The following is a 19,715-nucleotide window of genomic DNA, read 5'->3' on the forward strand; positions in this document are numbered from 1 at the left end:
TACCTGATGGTGAGAGGAAGGGAAAATACAACCCAATTGTGACAATATATTGTCAGTTGAACAGTATTATCTACAGGTTAAAAATACCTTCCTGCCATAAAATTAACCAGCCCTTTTAAAAATCCAGCCACAGTATTTGATACCAACAGCTCCTGCATAAGCAAAATCCACTACATGCTGAGTGGTCAATAAGGGTGGCCTCATGATTTGTGTTCCAACCCACTAGAAGTTAGAGATCAGAAGTGGCCGGCCCATGAGTTGCTGAGGTTGCAAAGTAAAAGCAGGTCTTTGACTTACTTATGCTTAAAGCCAGTGTTGTTGAAAATATAGTTCCTTTAACTGTTTTTAAATAATTCATGCTATTAATTTAATATTGTGACTCCTTCTTAGTACTTCGCTCTGTGTATATATTGAAGAGTAACTGGAGATTCTACAGTGTACTGAATGCCTTGTACATGGATTGCATCAAGAGCTGATATCCATATCCACGTGCCCACATATCTGAGGCACACAAACACAGCATGTATGGAGGATATCAAGGAGTACTTTTGTACATAGCTCCGTATCTAGCGGAGTGCCACAGGGGTTGGTCCTGGTACCGGTTTTGTTCAACATCTTCATTAATGATCTGGATGATGGGATGGATTGCACCCTCAGCAAGTTCATGGATGACATTAAGTTTGGTGGAGAGGTAGATATGCTGGAGGGTAGGGAAAGGGTCCAGAGTGACCTAGCCAAAAGAAATCTGATGAGGTTCAACAAGAACAAGTGCAGAGTCCTGCACTTAGGACGGAAGAATCCCATGCACTGCTACAGACTGGAGACCAACTGGCTACGCGGCAGTTCTGCAGAAAACGAACTGGGGATTACAGTGGACGAGAAGCTGGATATGAGTCAACAGTGTGCCCTTGTTGGCAAGAAGGCTAACAGCATATTGGGCTGCATTAGTAGGAGCATTGCCAGCAGATCAAAAGAAGTGATTATTCCCCTGTAATTGGCACTGGTGAGGCCACACCTGGAGTACTGCATCCAGTTTCCCCCTCCCCCACACACACAGAAGGGATGTGGACAAATTAGAAAGAGTCCTGCAGAGGGCAACAAAAATCATCAGGGGGCTGGGGCACATGACTTACGAGGAGAGGCTGAGGGAACTGAGCTTGTTTAGTCTGCAGAAGAGAAGAGTGAGGAGGGATTTAATAGCAGCCTTCAACTACCTGAAGGGGGGTTTCAAAGAGGATGGAACTAAGCTGTTCTCAGTGGTAGCAGATGACAGAACAAGATGCAATAGTCTCAAGTTGTAGTGAGGGAGGTCTAGGTTGGATATTAGGAAAAACTATTTGACTAGGAGGGTGGTGAAGCACTGGAATGGGTTACCCAGGGAGGTGGTAGAATCTCCATCTTTAGAAGTTTTTAAGGCCCAGCTTGACAAAGCCCTGGCTGGGATGATTTAGTTGGGGTTAGTCCTGCTTTGAGAAGAGGATTGGACTAGATGACCTCCTGAGGTCTCTTCCAACCCTAATCTTCTATGACATACTAATCTATCTATCTATGGCACATGGACATTAGATGTTTGGAACATCTTTAAGAGCAGTAAAAGGAAGGCAGAGTTCTCTTCCCACTCATACCAACATTATCCTGCCACTGCTACTCCTTCGAATGTTTTCTGGCAAACTCCCAATTTTCAGTCTTACTGTTTGCTTGAGAGAAGCACTCAGAGGAGACTGGGGTTGTCTTGTTCTTGGAGCAAAACCACACCAACTTGTATCTCAAGATAATGGTTATGGGGTAGATGGAGATCAAAGGAACAGGAATGATGGCTGTACAGGGTATGCCTACACTGCAATTAGACTGACTTGGAGTCATGGGGCTCGAGCTAAGGGGCTATTTTAGTGATGTAGATGTTCGGGCCTGGGCTGCAGCCCAAGCTCTGGGACCCTTACACCTCACAGGGTCCTAGAGCCCGGGCTTCACACCGAGCCCAAATGTTTACACCACAATTAACAGCCCCTTGCCCCAAGACCTGCAAACCCAAGTCAGCTGGCATGGGCCACTCATGGGTTTTTAACTGCAGCATAGATGTACCCAGGGGGTATGAGAGCTCCCCGCTGACTAATCCACATAGATCATTGCTGTTGGCATAAGAGAAAGATGAGCACTATACCCAAGGCCAGCAGAAGGAAATGGATTAATCCCAGAACTACACGATTCAGGTTCCAATTTAGGCCAACCTTTTGTTGGGGCCAGCTGCAGGGAGTGCAAACACACATTCAGGTGCCCTAGGAATGGGGACAACCACCACCAATAAACAGCAGTTCCATGCAGTTCTCCAGCACAGCGAGTATAATGACAGCATTTTCTTAAGTATGTCATTGGCTGTGAGAGCACAAGACCCTGCTTTACTGATCCTCTACCACTGCAGTGGCACTTCTTGCCTCAGAGATGTCAAGGGGTTTTATGGGAAATCACATAGTGTTATGGTTTAATAGGCCTATTTTCAACCACATGCCTGAAAGGCCTTTAGACATTCCTTCCAGTCATTTGTTTACTTTAAAGAATAGCGAGTGCCGAGTGCATAGGACCCTGTTCTACAAAGAGATGGGCATGAGCTGCTAAGTTTGAATCCAGAACCATATGTGAATTTCCCTAGGGCTTGGGATTGTTCCGATCCATAGTTTTGAACTGACCTGGCACAGAGATACAGGACAACAGAGAAATTCAGTACGAGATCTGAATCTCCTCAGTATTCAGGGTGCTTAGTACAGCTGAGTGCATAATCTGCAATAAATTAAATATTTGAGAAATTTTACATTTTGTTTTTACTTCACAGAATGGTCAGCAAAAAAGATGGTGAAATTGTCTCTCTGTTATACTAAATTATTTGGGATTTTCTTCAGTGAAGGAAGTCTGCGGATTGTTCAAATTGTGAATTGTAACTTGTGCTGCATTGGCGAGTCACGTGGTATTGGTTTGAGTCTCTGATTGGGTGATTTACAAAACGAACCAACCTCTCAGAAAAGCTAATTGAGAATTGCATAATGTATTGTTAAAATTAGCAGCACACGCTAACTGACAGAGAATGAACTGCGAACGTATAATTCAAAATTCATTTTTGGTGAATAGCTGGGCATTTGAATGAAAAAGGTTTTAACTACAAAAGCTTGAGCACGCAGATCTTCATGGAAAGCGAACAAAGTCATATCAACATTCCTTTTCAGATGTGAATGAATATCAACTAACTTCCTCCCTGCACACTACTGTGTCAATTCAAGTGTTTGGATCTGGGTTTTGCTTCAGGACTCTAATTCTACCATTATTTGGGACCTAGCAAATAGTGCTGCACAGGCAGGACAGAAGAAACAGTGAGTAACAAGATAAGGTGAACGCCCCCATCCATAGATTTATCACAAGGGAGTTGGGGTGAATAAGATAGAAGGAAAGGAGGGAGGAAGCCGATGGTTCAGAGCAGACTACTGCTTTGGTCAGAGATGTCAGAGTACTCCAGAGGTAATGACAGGACAGAGAGAAACTTTCATAGAAGAGGAAATGATTTGTAAACTTGTAACAGTCCACTGTGCAGAAAGCTAGTCTTACTACATCAGAGAGGAAACGAGGGGGTTGGCGAGAATGGGGATGAGCCTCGTCTCCTTCATTTTATTCATTGCTCCCTGCTTGACAGTCCATCTGCCTCTGGTCTACTGGGTCCAGGTTTGGCATTAGTGCTTTTTAAAACTATGATTTTAAAAACTGAACTGAGGGAAATGAATACTGAAGAATTCTGCATATGCCAGAGAGTCTGTTTCTAATCTTCAAAGTCCTTAATCGGTTATACAGACTGATTATCCTAGAGGCTGCCCTCTCCATCTGCAATTCACCAAGACAGCTAAGCTCAAAGGGAGAAATTAATCTCATTACTGAAAAACCACACAAGGCCCAATCCACCTGAGCCCTTCATGTTGGGCTTGAGTAGAGCCAAAGAATTGTGCAGGCACTGAACACTGGAGCGAATTTCACCCAAAAGGAGCACTGTGGCTGACGAATCCCTGGATGAAGCTCTTGGTAGTGAGCGTCAATGCAATTCGGGTAATGGTCTCTTCTCCTTTGCAGAAAGCATCAGAATGTGTACTAGATGGAGCACATTCAGCGCATGATGCAAACCCCATCTTTTTGCACAAGTCTTCCCCAACAATGAAGGCTTAAGAATGTCCTGGTTTAATTTCTCATGGACAAATGTCGATGGGAAAAAATTAAGTAACAGTGACTGAAGCAAGGAGTATAGAATAATTTACAGATACATTTAAGATGACACTTAATTTTGTACATACCATGGTGATGCTGATAGTATCAAACATACTGCACATGGATAAGCTAGAGAAAGATACTATGGTGATGGGTGCATTAGAAATATCTAAGATAGAGAGATGGTTCAACATCCCCTTGATAATGTCAGCAATACACAGCTAACTAGTCACTGTGATTTTGAACTGGAATTAGGGGAAATCTCAGTCAGGGTGGGAATGATCATGCAGGAAACACTAAATCGTCATTTTTGATGTGGAGCACTGGGAAATGCTACCACCAGAGATAAAGAGGAATTTGAGCATCAGCAGTTTAGTCTCCTGGGAGAAACCTGTATTTGCTCACTTGCCTGCCTATTTTTTTGGGAGGGGGACAGAGCAGTAGGAGAGGAGGAAGACATCTTTCCTGCAGCAGCAAGGAACACTGAAAGTGTCTGCATTTCAAACTTTGCTAAGAATGTATCTTTTGTTCCTTCTCCTGCTTTGTTTCCCTTTAATGATAGCTTTGCTGTAAATCCCATTTGTGAGTAGCTCTGATAAATGCAAATTTTAACTTGTAAGCAATACTTTTCAAAATACTACTACATTTGAAAATGAAAATATAAGAGCCTGAGGCATAAGATCTTCCCCACTCTACTCAACCCTCCAGTGTACAGTATTGCATGCTATTATTATTGTTGAATAGCATGTCGAGTTCTTGGCACTGTACACATCTACTGTACAGGGATATACAGCCTGTGCCCCAAGGAACTACCATACGAGGTGGGACAGAGCAAAGGGTATCGCACCAGCAATAGTTGCTGGAAGCAATTTGTCTGTGAAGCTCAGGACAGCAGAATGGCTCCTGGAACACTAGGGAAGTCCACAGAGGTGTTGAAGAAGGATGATGTCATAGCTGAGCCCTTAATGCACCCAAGCATAATCTCTCTTTATCACTTTGTGCTCAGGCATTTCAAGTACTAAAATTCTGGTAGTGCTTCAGACGGAAAGGTTTCCTGTACTCTTTTCCACACGCCTTCACCCCACACAGTCAGAGTTTGGCTGTATAATTAATATAGGCATGCAACAGCATTCAATCACATACAAGAGTGTGTAACCATCAAAGCAGTATAGCCTAGTGGCTAGGGCACAAGTCAGGAGACCTCAGTTCTGTTCCTGGCTCTGCTGTGTGCCCATGGGCAACATACTTCATCTCTCTGTGCCTCTATCTGCCCTCCCATTCTGTGACAGTCCTATCTTCTTAGACTGTAAGCTCTTCAGGACAGGGTCTTACTCTGTGTCTGTACAGTGCCTACCCTAACAGGACCATGATCTCAGCCGAAGCCTCTAGTGTCTACTGCAATACAAATAATAATCAATGGTTGTCCAATCTTAAAGTAGGGGCAATAGGTTGGTTTTCCCATGATTGTCAAAGATACAAAACTAATGGTCTTATTAATTTATTACAATAACACTAAAATGTAAACTTCTTGTTTCCACCTCTTCAAGCCCAGTTTTAAAAGGTAGAAAACAAGTGGCCAGCATGGTCTTATACAGTGGCAAGACAGATCCCAAGATACTCTCAGCCCTATTGGGCCCCTGCTTCCAAGGACCAACCCCATTTGCCCTCCCAGCAAGAGAGAAGTACCTGAATTAAAAGAGGAAGAACTCCTTAACAGAATGCTAACAGGTGTATTCCCAATTCTCTGCACAGGGCATTAGCCAGGAAACCCTCATTAGTGTTAATGGGAAGCACATGGCTAAATTGCGCCCATTCAGTTACCAATATGAGCCTAAGGCATGTCTCTAAAGCACTACAGAAAGTCTGTGTGACTGAAGGAAAGAAGCCGCTTTGTACTTATTTTGCAGTCCCCATGGATCTCAGAATCCCTACTGGTTTCATGGAAAGAAAAAAAAAAGGCCTTAGAACTGGAAAGAAAATAAACAATACAAGAATAGAAAATGAAGCAACAACACAAACTCTTCACCTGCAACACGTAGGGCTGGGCCAAGGGAATTTTCAGAGCATAAATGCCTCTCACTGGCAGTAAGTTTAGTCATGTTTTTAAAATAGTGCTGAAAATGTGCCCCATTACATGTTGAGCTGAAGCTCCCTGGGTACAAAAGGATGGTTATTCTAGGCTCCTGTGTTATTTCTCAGAGACAATAAGGCAGAACAAAGCATAGACAGAGAGATCAGTACAGACAATTCCTCTAACAACCCATATGCTGGACACTTCTACTGGCATAGGCCTGATCCTGCATACTTCACTCACCTAAAACTTTCACTGAAGTTTTAAACCCACCCTGCTTGTATTTTCCTCTGGCTGCTACTCCATAATTGGCAAATGCATATTACCACTGCTCAATAATGGGGGATACAACTCACCCTTCTGAATCTTCATGCCCGATAGACTGAGTCTCACCCCAACCACCTGCTAGTGGACTGTTACAAGTTTACAAACCATGCTGATCACTGGCACTGTGATCATATCACATCCAGGGTTTTCATTCGCAGTGAACAAATCCCTTAAGACAAGAGTTCCCCCACCCATCCAACCTTCCCATGCTTAAGCTAAAAGAGCAATTATTATAATTCAAAATAAAGCTTTTTTCTGCTAGCTGCCTATACTTATTGGCCATTGCTGCTGCCTTACCAGTAGCACCACCAGTGTCTACAGAGCTCCTGAGCCTCTTTATTTCCCCTCTGCTGCTTGCCTGCCTGAAGCAGTGTTACCAGGTGGCTAATTACCTCTGCAGACCTATTCAAAAGCCTTCTAGGGTGTATCAGGATTGTTTTAGGCAAGTGAAAAAAAAATAAACAGGTTCAGGTGTTCTGGGGATAAAACAGAAAGTTGAGCTTCCACGAAATTCTGGTTGGAGGAAGAAAATAGTACATGGGTGGGTGTCTAGGAACAATGCTGAGGTGATGGGAGTAACATTTGGAAGTGGGTTGTTAGTTACTCCTGGTGCTGGCTCACTCTCACAAGCTCATCACAGCAGAGTAACAGATTGTCATATAGAGTCTTTCATAGTGTGACTGGAGGAGGATTGGAAGTTCAATGAAGGGTGTTTTGGGATGTTTCTTGAGGGGTTGCAGAGGTTAAGGGTTCTAGTCGTCACTGGAAGAAGGAGTGACGTGATTTCAGGTTAGGGGGTGCTGGCCGCTCTTATTGGAGGATGAACTAGGGGTTATTAGAGGTGATTTGGGGGTATTGAAAAGGAGGTGAGTTCCAGGTAGAATGACTCATTCCCCTCCTACCCACCATCTGACCTTGAAGGGAAAACTGCAGCGAGAAGCCAAAGACACTCCAGCAGGTACGGGCTGATGCAGCAAAGCAGAGGCATATAGTCAGGTAGAGAACTTGTAGAGTGTTGACTGGACTTTCTCTGAATTGTCCTGATTGGTTGTTTGCTCTAATCCTTCCCCACAGTCTCTTCACTCCACACCTGCTCCCTTAGTATCTTGTCCCCTACCCCATTCCCCTCACCCACCCACCTTCCCTTTTTTCTCATTTAGCTGATCTCCTTTGAAGTACCCACTCCCAAAACAACAACTGTGGCACTAAAGTGAAGTTTGCAGCATCATATAGTTAACTCTGCTTGTGTGTTATACCTCACTGCCCCCCACTCCAACCCCGGCATCTGTCTGGTCTACTTAGATTGTAAACTTTGGTGCAAGGATTATTTCCTATTGGTTTTGTACAATACTCAGCAAAATGGGGTTTCACTTTTGGTTGACTCTTAGGGTCATGTAAGAAACATGATTAATAATAACAACCACTGAAGGGTCTTTGCCTGCTCATAGTGCACCAGCAAAGCAAAGGGCGGGGAATGGAGACTAAATGCAATAGAATAGATGTTTATGAATCAGAGTGAGTTTGTTGTATTTCTCACCCATGCCAAAAATACATTTAAAAATAATGGACCATATTCTGCTCCCCTGGTGCTTCTCCACTATGTCAATAGGGTTACACAGGTAACTGGGAGCATACAGCTTGAGCTTCAAATCCATTTTATGAAGTGTGGGGGAGGCAAGGAGAGAGGAGGGGAAGGTGTGGATTCTGAACCTGCTCCTACAGGTTTGATTTTGAGGGTGATTCAAACTCAGAAATGGCCCATTTTCCAGTTCCGGTTTGGAGCTGGCTGAAATATTGCCACAGCAGCAGTTCTCATGAGTTTTTTTGTCCAAGATTTTCACTATTTCGAGCTGAACTCTCACAAGATTTTTGGCACCATGAAATCTAAATCCAAACTGTTTCCAATTCATCCAGCGCAGATTCCACTGTAAGCCTAATTTTGTTCTGAATCCAAATAGTTTTGACCAGAGCTGGGTGTAAATTTTCTGGAGCAGCTTTTTTTTTTTTTTTTGTTGGAAAATGCATTTGTTGAAACTGAAACTTTTTCATGGAAACATACAGGTTTGAGGAAACTTTTTTTGAGACAGGGTGCTCAAGTCCAGGACTGAATTTCTGGTTGAAAGCAGAGAACGAGAGATGGAGAGGACCCTGGCCCTGCTCTGCCTGACTGGGAGCAAGGACAACTGAGGATGTGAGTTTCCCACATTCCAGATGAGGGCCCTGATTACTTGGCTAGACAGTCAATCTCTCTCATGTGGGAGTGGGTCCTCTTTACACCTATCATTAAATATTCACTGAGGAAACAGCAAAAGGATGACTCGATAATCCGGTGGTTAGGGCACTCACCTGGGATGCAGGAGACTAGGGTCTAAATCCCTGCTCTGTCTGATTCACTGAATATGGAATGAAAACAAATTCCAAAAACTCAAAATTTCTCTCAAAACAGAATTCTTGTTTTTGAGCCAGCCCTAGCCTCAACCCATTTCCACTGTTACATACAGCGTGCCATAACACCACCTTTGACCTCAGGTTTTACAATAGCTTCTTTGCGGGATACATATTTGTGTGTAAATATATGAGCTACATCAGACAAAGAAAGAGGAGAAGCCCGAAAGGAGGGGGGTGGGGAGGTAAGATACCTACCAAGCGGTTTGTCTCTAAAGTGTTGCCAGTCATGAAAGGACTTGACGTGCTAATATCCGTTCATTCAGAATCTTACAGACATGCTAAGAGCGTGACGGCTGGCAGGCGCTGCATTTAAGTGCTGTTACTGAGGCTCCCAAATATTGACAGAGTGCCAGATTCTAAGAAACTATTGATGTATGCAGCCGGCCGCTGCTCCAGACACCTCTCAGACAGAGTCTTTAAATGTCACAGATTAATGAATTTTCATGAAATGGAGAGTGAGAAAAAGAATTAAAAAAAAATCCCACAGCATCCACATTAAAGCAACTTTTATCCCAACACAAAACTCTGTTCCAAAGGGTAGAAATCACTATTAGATGGTATAGGATCATTATAGTTAGAGAGGGTGTAGGAAGGAAAAACCCAAAGATCTATTAGATCGGTGTTTCTAACCTTTTTGATACCAGCGACCAGCTTTACTGCCTTCCTAAACTATGTGAGAAAGATCTCAGGGTCCAGCACTGGTCCACGGACCAATCGTTGAGAAGCACTGTATTAGATCATCCCATACATCCTTAATGCAAAGGCAGGCTTTGAGATAATGATGGTTTTGCAAAACCACAACCAGGGATCATACAGATCTGGATCTCCCTTTATCCAAACCCACTAAGGAGTAGGTTCAGTTAAACAGTTCCCATTTTGGGTGCAAAAGGGCTTAAACTGCAAAATCTGCATCTGGATTTCAGACAGCCCTAAATTCGGGGCATTGTTAGAGAAAGTTTTGGTTGAAGCCCCTGTTTACTATAGGTACTATGCTAGATCTTAATGGAGAAGCTGTATAAAGTTATCTGACAATATGAAATGTCATGTGATAACAAATATGCTGATTATTTTTCTTTCTGCATTTATACCAGTGAAGTTGAATACGAATGAAAGAATTTCAAACACCATTAAAATGTAATAATGCAAAATGCAGTCAGCACATAAATGACAACCCTATGCACGAGACGTCATTTTAAAGAAGGGGAAAGTGAGAGGATAATACACGCAAAGGTAAAAATGGGCCATTTATAAGCAAACTACATTAAAAATACTGCTTTACTGAGCCCCTCTATGCACAGCACGTTGGAGTCACGGATCCAGATGCTACTTGTTCCATTGTTTACAGAAGCACAGATGTTAATTCCTATCAGGCTGAATTGTCCTCATGTCCCCCCCTACAAAACTTTCCTTGTAGATTTCTATTGAATGTGGTGACACCTAGTGGGGTGTGGGAAGAGATGTTCAGCTATGGGCTAGCTTCTTCCCTCCCTCAACCCGTTTGCAGGGTCACTTGATAAGACTTGTGCAAGAAATGAGGTGCTGCCCAGGCCAGAATCACCAGGATTTAAACTGAGGTCCTGAGAAGCTCAGAGTTTATTTCCAAAGCAACTGAAGCTCTGTATTAAAAGCCACCCATCTATGAAGGGCAGTTTTCCCTCTCCCTGATGTGCTGTGTCCCTAAAAGTAACTATATCATACACACTGGGGGTGGGGGTGGGGTAGGCTTAGTCACACATGCTAGCTACAAGCTGGGTATGATTTACACCCAGGCCCAGCAAGTGGACAGTATCCTAGACTGGAGAGTAGTCCCTTCTGTGAGGAGAGAGAGCAAGCAAGCTAGCAAGTAGCAATACATAAGCTTCATTAACACAAGACCCGATAGTTCCCCAGTTCCATTTTCAACTATGGAAAAAGTTAACTCTCTGCCCAGAAATATTCATCCTCTGTCTCTTGGCCACCTACAAGTTCATTTTAAGAAGAGGAAAATATGCAAATGAGATTTTGTTGTCACATCTTGTCAGTCAGGTTATTTGTGACTTACTTCCCCCCCCCACACACACACTATACTGGGCACTAACATGAAAGGACTGGCACATTCTGTTGCCAAAGCAAAATACACCTCTATCCCAATATAACGCGACCCAATATGACACGAATTCAGATATAACGTGGTAAAGCAGTGCTCCGAGGGGGGTTGGGGCTTTGCACTCCGGTGGATCAAAGCAAGTTCAACTATAACGTGGTAAGATTTTTTTGGCTCCCGAGGACAGCGTTATATTGAGGTAGAGATGTGTTTTATTTTTAAACCACAAAGCTCTTCGTTTGATAAGTCAGATGGAAATTGGTTTATGATCTCTCTCATGTTGAACTCTGACTACTGGCATCACAGCCTCACTTGTAAGTAGCACGGTGGCCCTTGGAAGTCCTTCTTCACTTAAGAACAGTTTGTTTGCAGCCTTAACACCTCAGTTCTGCAGCCTGCACTCCTGAGTACCTCTCAACTATTGTTGTACTGATCCAAGTAAATTTCCTTGGAATGGCATCCAACTCTTTACCACAGTCCATCCATCCATTCCCATCATCCATTCCAAAGGGAGGCACTTAAACCACTTACTGCCATCTACTGAAGCTGGTTAGGTTTCAAACAGGGACTGGTGAAGATGCACATGGAGATTTCAAAATTGGGGAGTGGGGAGGCTGCAGCACCTCACAGCAGCCACGTACCAATGTACTGACCTCCTCCCCAACACTGACAGTCAGCAGGGTTTAAACCAGGATCTTCTGCAGTGCTTCACAAACCTCAGCTGCTTGAGCTAAAGACTAAATCCAGGAGCTGGGATGAGTAACAGGCAACCATGGAGAGGCAATGTGTCCAGGTGTTCCTCTTTAAATACTTCATTAATCATTAAAGACAAATTTAATACAGATTTTTCACAAGGGATCCATTTAACACATGGTTGGAAATTGGGCCCTGATAGAATATACTTCAATATTCTTTCATTAGGACTTTTGAGTGATTGGTTGAACTATCTCTGTTTGTGTGTGTGTGTGTCTCTCTCCCACAGGAACTGCTGTACTGGATCAGACCAGTGGTCCACCAGACCAGTATCCTGTCTCCAGCAGTGGCCAGCAACAGATGCTTCAGAGGAAGGTGCAAGAGACCTCATAGTAGGCAGATATGCCCCTATGAAGGTTTCATCCTACTCCCTAATAGAGACTGGCTTCCGCTCTGAAGCAGGAAGTTTAATATATCGTCTAGAATTTGGTAGCATTAACTATTGTAACTCTAGGTATTCTTGTTATTCAAAGAGATGTTTAATTCCTTTCTGACTCTTGCTCGCTCGCTCACTCACTCTCAATCAGTTGCACTGAAATGTATTTTCCCTGAACTCTGATCAGTCTGAGGCTGCGTTACAGACAGTACAGCACACTTCATTCCCAAGCCTGTGCTGCGAAATGACAGGCCTATCACAAAGCCCAGTCTGTGATGATCTCTGTCCTCACAAACGCTGAATGTACCATTGGGCAATGCAAGCTCTGTCTCCTCAGTGATGGAGTTGTACAGGTTTGGGTTTCAGATAGAGCTGTTTGTAACAAACAACCATGGGAAGTTTGTCTGCATCGTCAGGGGAACATCATAAAGTGGGGTTAAAGGGATTTTAAAAAGTAAAAGAACTGGAGATGAGGATGTCCGAAAAGGGTGATTGGTGCAACTTTTTAACTCACTTCAGAAAGAGTATGGTTTTTCAATGAGCTTTTGGCATTTTGATCAATTTAGGGCTGGAATAAGTCTTGTGATTTATCCAAGCTCGTGCAAAGAATCAGTGGCATATCCTCATATTGATCCCAACATCATGCCAGGTCCCAGTCTTTTCTTACAAACCCCTAGATCAGTTCTCGTTAAATGTTGTTGCTGTTTTCTCTGAATAACAGTGCTAAAAGCAGTCCTCTCTTCTCCATCTCTATTGCTAAAATGCTGCATCAGCAGAAGTGTGTCAGGGTCCTAGGACAGGGATAGCAGAGGCTGCTGCTGGTCAGGATTGAGGTGCATTGGTGGAGCTGGAGGAACCAAAGTGTAGCATGGGGTGCAGCAGGTCAGGCTATGTATACAAAACAATCAGTGCAGGAAGTGGCAGGAAAGAAAGGATTACCGAATCATTGAATGTAATGACCAATGAAGTCTCTAATTTTTAACTCCTTCACCTAGTTTAGGATTATCCCATGGGCTATCCCTGCCTAGCTAGCTATCTCTTTTGTTGTCTCTGTATCTCTCCCATCAATGAATTCATTCCCTGTAATCAGCTCTGATTAGAGTTATTTAATATCAATCTTTTTTTCTTTTCCTCCCCCCCCCTTTTTTTTTTTTGCTACAGAAAGATCTCAATCAACTTGTGCACACCCCTGCTTGTTAAAAGTTGCACTTCTCCTGCTGACTTACCACTCTCTTAATCAAAAGGGCAGGAGGAAGCAGTTGGGATTCATTCTTCTTCTTTTTTTTTTAAACCACACAAATGTCAACTTCCTAAAAGGGTGTTTGGCATAGCCGAGTTCAGTCATGTAATGTACAAAGTCGGCATGATCAAAAGGTTGCAGGGCTGCCCACTGCTAAAGAAGAGGGGAAAAAAGGAACCTGGGATCTCTTCTGAAGTGTTAGAGAACACATGTGCCAACTGTCACCACTAGAAACACTGTTTCTAGTAACAGTAGAGACAGGCCCGAGACACACAATGTAGGTCCAGATCCCAATAACTGCTAAATCTGGGGGTGTTCTGATCCAGCTTTTCCAGACTGAATAAAAAGGGGGCTCTAGGTAGCTATGGTACTGTGGGGGGTTGTTTTTATTTTCTCTGTATTGTACCTTTACAGTTGTAAGAACTCTGCCTGCATGGAGAGAGAGCAGTTGTTTTGTCCTCAGCGTTGTTGCAGCTTACACCCCCCCCCATCAATGGGTTTTATATTGCCACTCATCATTGTACTGCTTTTGTTTCTCCTTGTTATTGTTTTCCTTTATCTAACAGTCATTTTGAACTGAGAGTTTATCAATAGCTTACTTTCTGGTGATGGAATCATAAAAGAAGTAGATTGGATGTCGAGGTATTTTTCTTCAGATATTTCGTTTTATCATTTTTCTCCCCACAGTTCTTTTTAAATGATTCCTTGGAAGCTTTAAGTGAAAATAGTTTCCCTATTGAAATTTTTAATTGATATATTTTAAACAAAAGTGGTGTTAATTTTGTGCTGGCGAAAGGCACTGGACTGACAGGCTTAGAGAATGAAGCTTTTATAGTCACAAGTTACGCACAGTGCCAGTGCAAACTTCCTTGTGCTGCTTTGTCACTGGGCACAGCTACATAGACCATATCTTGGGAAGATGGCATAGATCAGCCTCCTTGGCCCTTCACCTGTTGACCGGGAAGTAGATTGAGACCCACCAAACTCATTTCACAAGGCCACCAAACAGGAACATCTTTGGGTCACTACCAGCGTGGTAGTGCTGGTTATAAACATCTCTGAAAATGGAAAAAGTCTGTTTCCCATTACAGATCTCCTGAACTTTTCTTTCAAGTGCCATCTCGTGTGCAAACTGGTTTGTTATTGTAGGGTTGCTCACAAGAGCTGGGCTGCAGGCATTCATTTATATCTCCTCCTTTCTGAGTCAATGTTCCAGCTGTTTCGCCCACACCATTTTTGCTCCATTTTGCTCTGCTTCTTATGACAATTTTCACACCTTTCTGCAGAAGTTCAGCAGTAGAGAACACTTCAACTGTCCCACAGGCTTCAGCCAGATTCTGAGCTCTCAGTGGCCTTCTAGAAACACTGGTGGTCAGAATAGTTTGTGTTGACCCATCAGTGAGCCTGGATTCAGTTTACCAGCCAGAAGAAAAATCAGACAGTAGACAGGAGCTCTCTGTCAATCTCCATTTAGTACAAAAATCTTAATTACAGATAGATTTCAGTCCCAGAACAGTAGCCAGGAGCCTGAGATTAATTCCCCCAATAGCAAAGTGTGTGAATAATAATCAGAATTTGGAATCCGTTCCCAAAGGGAAGAGTCTCTGAACTGTATGTCACAGGGATTTGAGATACGTTCCCAGAGGAGAAAATATCTGCTGGGGAACTGGTAGAATGGGATTGATGTCCTGATAATAGAATATTTGAACAGCAATACTCAAATCTCTAATGAAGAGAAGATGTGGACACTACCATTTATATTGTTTCGAAGTCTCTCTGTTTCAGCAGACGGATGACGAGAAAGCATGAAAAGCTAAGCTAGCCATAAACAAGTCACTTTGGGAAAGGCAGTATTGTCTAATGGATAGAGCCATAGACTGGGAAACAGGAGAGTAGGGTTCTATTCCTGCCTCTATCACTGGCCTGCTGGGTGACCATGGCTAAATCATTTCAATTCTCTGTGCCTCAGTTTCCCCATCTCTTATTAACAGGGATGATGATACTTATCTCCTTTGTCAAGTGCTGTGAGACCCACAGATGAAAAATTCTATGTAAGAGCTACATGTTGTTATATATTTGCTTATTTTACATGGGAGAAAATATCAATCTGAAATAGTACTTTGTTTAATAATTAAATGGTGTGCAAAGCAAAAGTGATTCTTGTTCTCAAGGAAATGCCAAAATGGCAGTGGGAGGGGCAAACAACACGACCCTGAACATATCCTCGGGGAAAAAACATCTTTTGTAAAGTTCTTCACAATGTATTGAAATGACTAATTATTTGCCAAGAACAAAGACAACAAGGGGGCTCTGCAAATTTCCTTTTTCTTTTAGTTTCTGTAATATATAGTTTTTTGTTATCCTCACAAGCTGGTGACTAATTTTAATGATCACGAGTCACACCTGAAGTTACACCTGATAAGACAAATCTACCTTTGCATTTTACGGTATATCATATCCTATAGCAAGCTTCAGGCTGCAGCTGATCATTGCAAGGGTCAGGAAGGAATTAGTGTACATGCCAGAGTTTCAGTATTGCCCAACTGGCTCCTTGCACTACTGAGGAGGGAACACCTTCCCCTGCAACACCCAGTATTGGTTGCTTCAAAGGTAGAATCCAGATTAGAAGGACTGACAGTCTGCTCCAGTAGGGTAAATACTGTGTTCCTAATGGAGCTGTTAAGCCTTTAAAATATTTCAAAACATGTTTTAAACTTCCCAACTTGCAGATGACCCCTTTAACTTAACAAATGTTTGATGCAGTGAAAGCACACAAGCCAGCTGGGGTTTCCTACTAGTCTGCACCCCCCACATGCCACTCTGATCCATAACTGTCCCAGGATCAATTCCTAATTCTCAAAAAAATATAAAATCTGCTGCCTCTGCCAGAAGCCATTAATCATAAACTGCTATTGCTTTCATTTTACTAGTAAGCCCATCTTCTTGTTCAAATCTCTAATTTTCCACAGTGACAGAGCAGTTCTCTATACATCACTCAGCTCCACCTGCTTCCTAGATATGCTCAGAATTAAAAAATACAGTCAAGCCCATTCAGCCTGTTGCTCACTAAAACGTGTCTCTTCTACTGATTTTAAAAGACCTGAATTTGCCTTTTCCCCTGTCAAAGGTGCATCTCCTTCCCCACTAAGAAAACAGATCAAAATGTAACCAGTCATTCAGCTTTCTCTTGCACCCATATATTGCCCCTACAGAAGAGGGTAAATGTTACGGAATAACAAGGTATCACTGAACAGAATAAAAATACTAATCTTAATACAGTGGAAACAGCAGTAGCATTGCCCAACCCAACCAGCGTTTCAGAATGGAGACTCCAATAAGGATGGAAAGGAAATGTTCACACTACTTACTCTCACAGGCAAGCTGGAAGTCTCACACTGAAGTCACAAAATGATACTATTGAGCTTGTATACATTAAAGACAACCCATCACAGCTCATTTTAAATTACTAAAAAAAGAAACACAAATCTTAAACACTGAAAGCCAGAATGATCATCTGTGATTCTGTCTACTATTAAAACTATAGTTATGTGGCCTAATGGTTAGGCAGAGGACTGGTGGGTAAGACTCTTTGGTTCCATTCCTGATTGTGTCCTGCACTCACAGTATAATTTTAAGAAAGTAATCACCAATCTCTGCCTCAGTTTCCCCATCTTTAAAACAAGCATCAGAATCCTCCACAAACATTAATTAATTAAGCCTCACAATCTCCCAGGAGAGTAGGTCACTATCATAACCTTCTTTGGAAAACGGAGGAAATTGAGGCACCAAAAGGTGAAGTGACTCACCCATTGTCACACAAGTTAGTGGCTAAACATTATGTTGCAGAGCCCGGAAACAAAGATGATGGGCCCATTAGCAATGCAATACATTAGACAGGCAGAATGATACTTTAATTTTGTAAAACCCATTGTTTTATCTATTATATTTTCAACAGATTTTAGAGGAAATACCCCCTTTGCCTCACATCATTTCCCGACGAAGTAAGTTACAGCCTCTACGGCCTCTTTACATCCAGAATCTGGAAGGTTTATCCCATTGTGATATTTTCAATGAGAAGTTATGTGTGTGCTATGTACATGCATATGGTGTTTATACATTGTTTTTTAACTTAAGATATTTTATTCATTTTTCCACATGGCACAAGTAGAACACACATCTTTGTTGGATAGACACCAATACAGTAACATAACTTTACATCTCAGGCACTCAAATTTCTGCATAAGCAAGGCGCCACTCAAGGAGCTGGAGTGCTGGATAGAGAATATGTATCTTCAGGGACTCAGCACCTCACAGAAGGTGCTCAGCACTACACCGACTCAGTTGCCTGTTTTGCACAAAATTTAAAAAATTGTGGCCACTTTCATCATTATTAAAGGTAGAGATGTAGCCCATGGAAACTAGAGATCCCAGCATGCACTGCATTATCTTGATCCCACTGTGTGCGGGGGGCTGCTGTCTCCATGGGCTGGGCCTCCACATTAAATATGAGGCCAGCCACAGAGCATATTTGGTTCAAGGGCGTCAATTTTCCTTCATCTACTTTATATTTACAAGCTAGTCTTTGAAAACAGCAGTGACCAGAACCAGACACCAATAATGGGGTGAAAGAAAGGAACAGCAGCAGCTGCCTGGTTCTTCTCAAAATGAAAGGGTTAAGAAGCTGGCCCAGTAACAATTGGATCTATAGCACCTGCCCACTGACAGGCAGATCAGCTTGCTCTAATGGATTCCCTGAGCAGGGGCGGCTCTAGACATTTCACCACCCCAAGCAGGGCAGCACGCCGCGGGGGGCGCTCTGCCGGTCGCCGGTCCCGCGGCTCCGGTGGACCTCCCGCAGACGTGCCTGCGGATGATCCGCTGGTCCCGCGGCTCCAGCGGACCCTCCGCAGGCACGCCTGCGGGAGGTCCACCGGAGCCGCCTGCCGCCCTTCCGGGGACCGGCAGAGCGCCCCCCGCGGCATGCCGCCCCAAGCACGCACTTGGCGTGCTGGAGTCTGGAGCCGCCCCTGTCCCTGAGAATACCTAACAGCAGAGGTGACAGTAAGCCGGTACGCCCTGGTACGCTGTACTGGCAAGAGCCGTGCGCCGTACCGGGGCGGATCGGCTTCCCCTGGTGGCAATTTAAAGGTCCTGGGGCTCCCAGCAGCGGCTGGAGCCCTGGCCCCTTTACATTGCCGCCAGAGCACTGCTGCCGGAGCCCTGGGGAACTGGCAGCGGGGCTTGGGCAGCAATTTAAAGGGCCTGGGGCACCTGCCGCAGCTACCGCCCCAGGCCCTTTAAATCACCTCCCAAGCCGCCAGCTGCCGCTGCTACCCCAGGGCTCTGGCAGCTTGGCTTGGGTGGCAATTTAAAGGGCTCAAAGTTCCCACTGTTGCTACCCTCCGGGGCCCTTTAAATCGCCACCTGAGCTGCACTGCCGGAGCCCCAGGGTAGTGGCAGTGGGGATCTTGCGATGATTTTAAATGCCAGGGGCTCTGGCTGCCACTACTGCAGCAGAGCCCCAAGCCCTTTAAAGCTCTGCCAGAGGCTGGGGCCCCCTCTGATGGTGATTTAAAGTGCCCGGGGATTTAAAAGTCCTGCCTTTTCCAGTAGAGGCCACGCCCCCTCCTAAGGACTCCAGAGTACCGGTAAGTCCTTTAAGTTACTTTCACCCCTGCCTAACAGACAGCACTGGGATAATATGTTTACATACACTACGAGGTAAAAGCCTTTCTTATTTAAATGGAAGCATGCAGAGCTTAAACCCTGCCCAGAGAGGAGTCTGTCCTTTCAATGCAGACCTTCATGCCTCATGTTTATATGAGTTGCTTATTTAATTTCTACACTGCTCTTCATTTAAACTGTGCCACTGTCTCAGGTGTCACTTTAAGAAGCAGAGACATCAGTTTAATTGATTTTCCAGGCCAATGGATGCCATAGATAGCACCAGAAGGAAAATAAAATTTTTTTTTAAATGATGGAAGAGTTACTAACTTAACTGAGTGTTTTTTACGTAAAGTTTTACATGACTAGCTGTCATTCTGTTTAATTTAAATTTAATAATGGAGAAATTGGTCCATTTAAAATAAATAAATATGACTTGTATTCCTACTGGTAACAATTAGCACCTACTTTTCACCCAGAGATCTCAAGGAAACTTACAAATGGTATAATTATCTCT

General features: G+C 43.5%; 1 protein-coding gene across 36 annotated transcripts in view; it reads right to left on the bottom strand.

Moving 5' to 3' along the window:
- The window catches only part of ZBTB20 (zinc finger and BTB domain containing 20), a 646,879-nt gene that overhangs the window by 227,526 nt on the left and 399,638 nt on the right, over nt 1–19,715 (bottom strand). Inside the window, exon 1 of one of the 36 annotated variants that reach the window (XM_039497072.1) lies at nt 6,932–6,976. The exons of 34 other annotated variants lie outside the window; for them this stretch is intronic. The gene's annotated coding sequence lies outside the window, so the exon portion shown is untranslated. Of the gene's footprint in view, nt 1–6,663; nt 6,736–6,931; nt 6,977–19,715 lie in introns of those variants that run through there. One more of the 36 variants, XM_039497073.1, reaches the window with a different exon arrangement.

Source organism: Mauremys reevesii, linkage group 1 (assembly GCF_016161935.1).
Source record: "Mauremys reevesii isolate NIE-2019 linkage group 1, ASM1616193v1, whole genome shotgun sequence".
NCBI lineage: Eukaryota > Metazoa > Chordata > Testudines > Geoemydidae > Mauremys > Mauremys reevesii.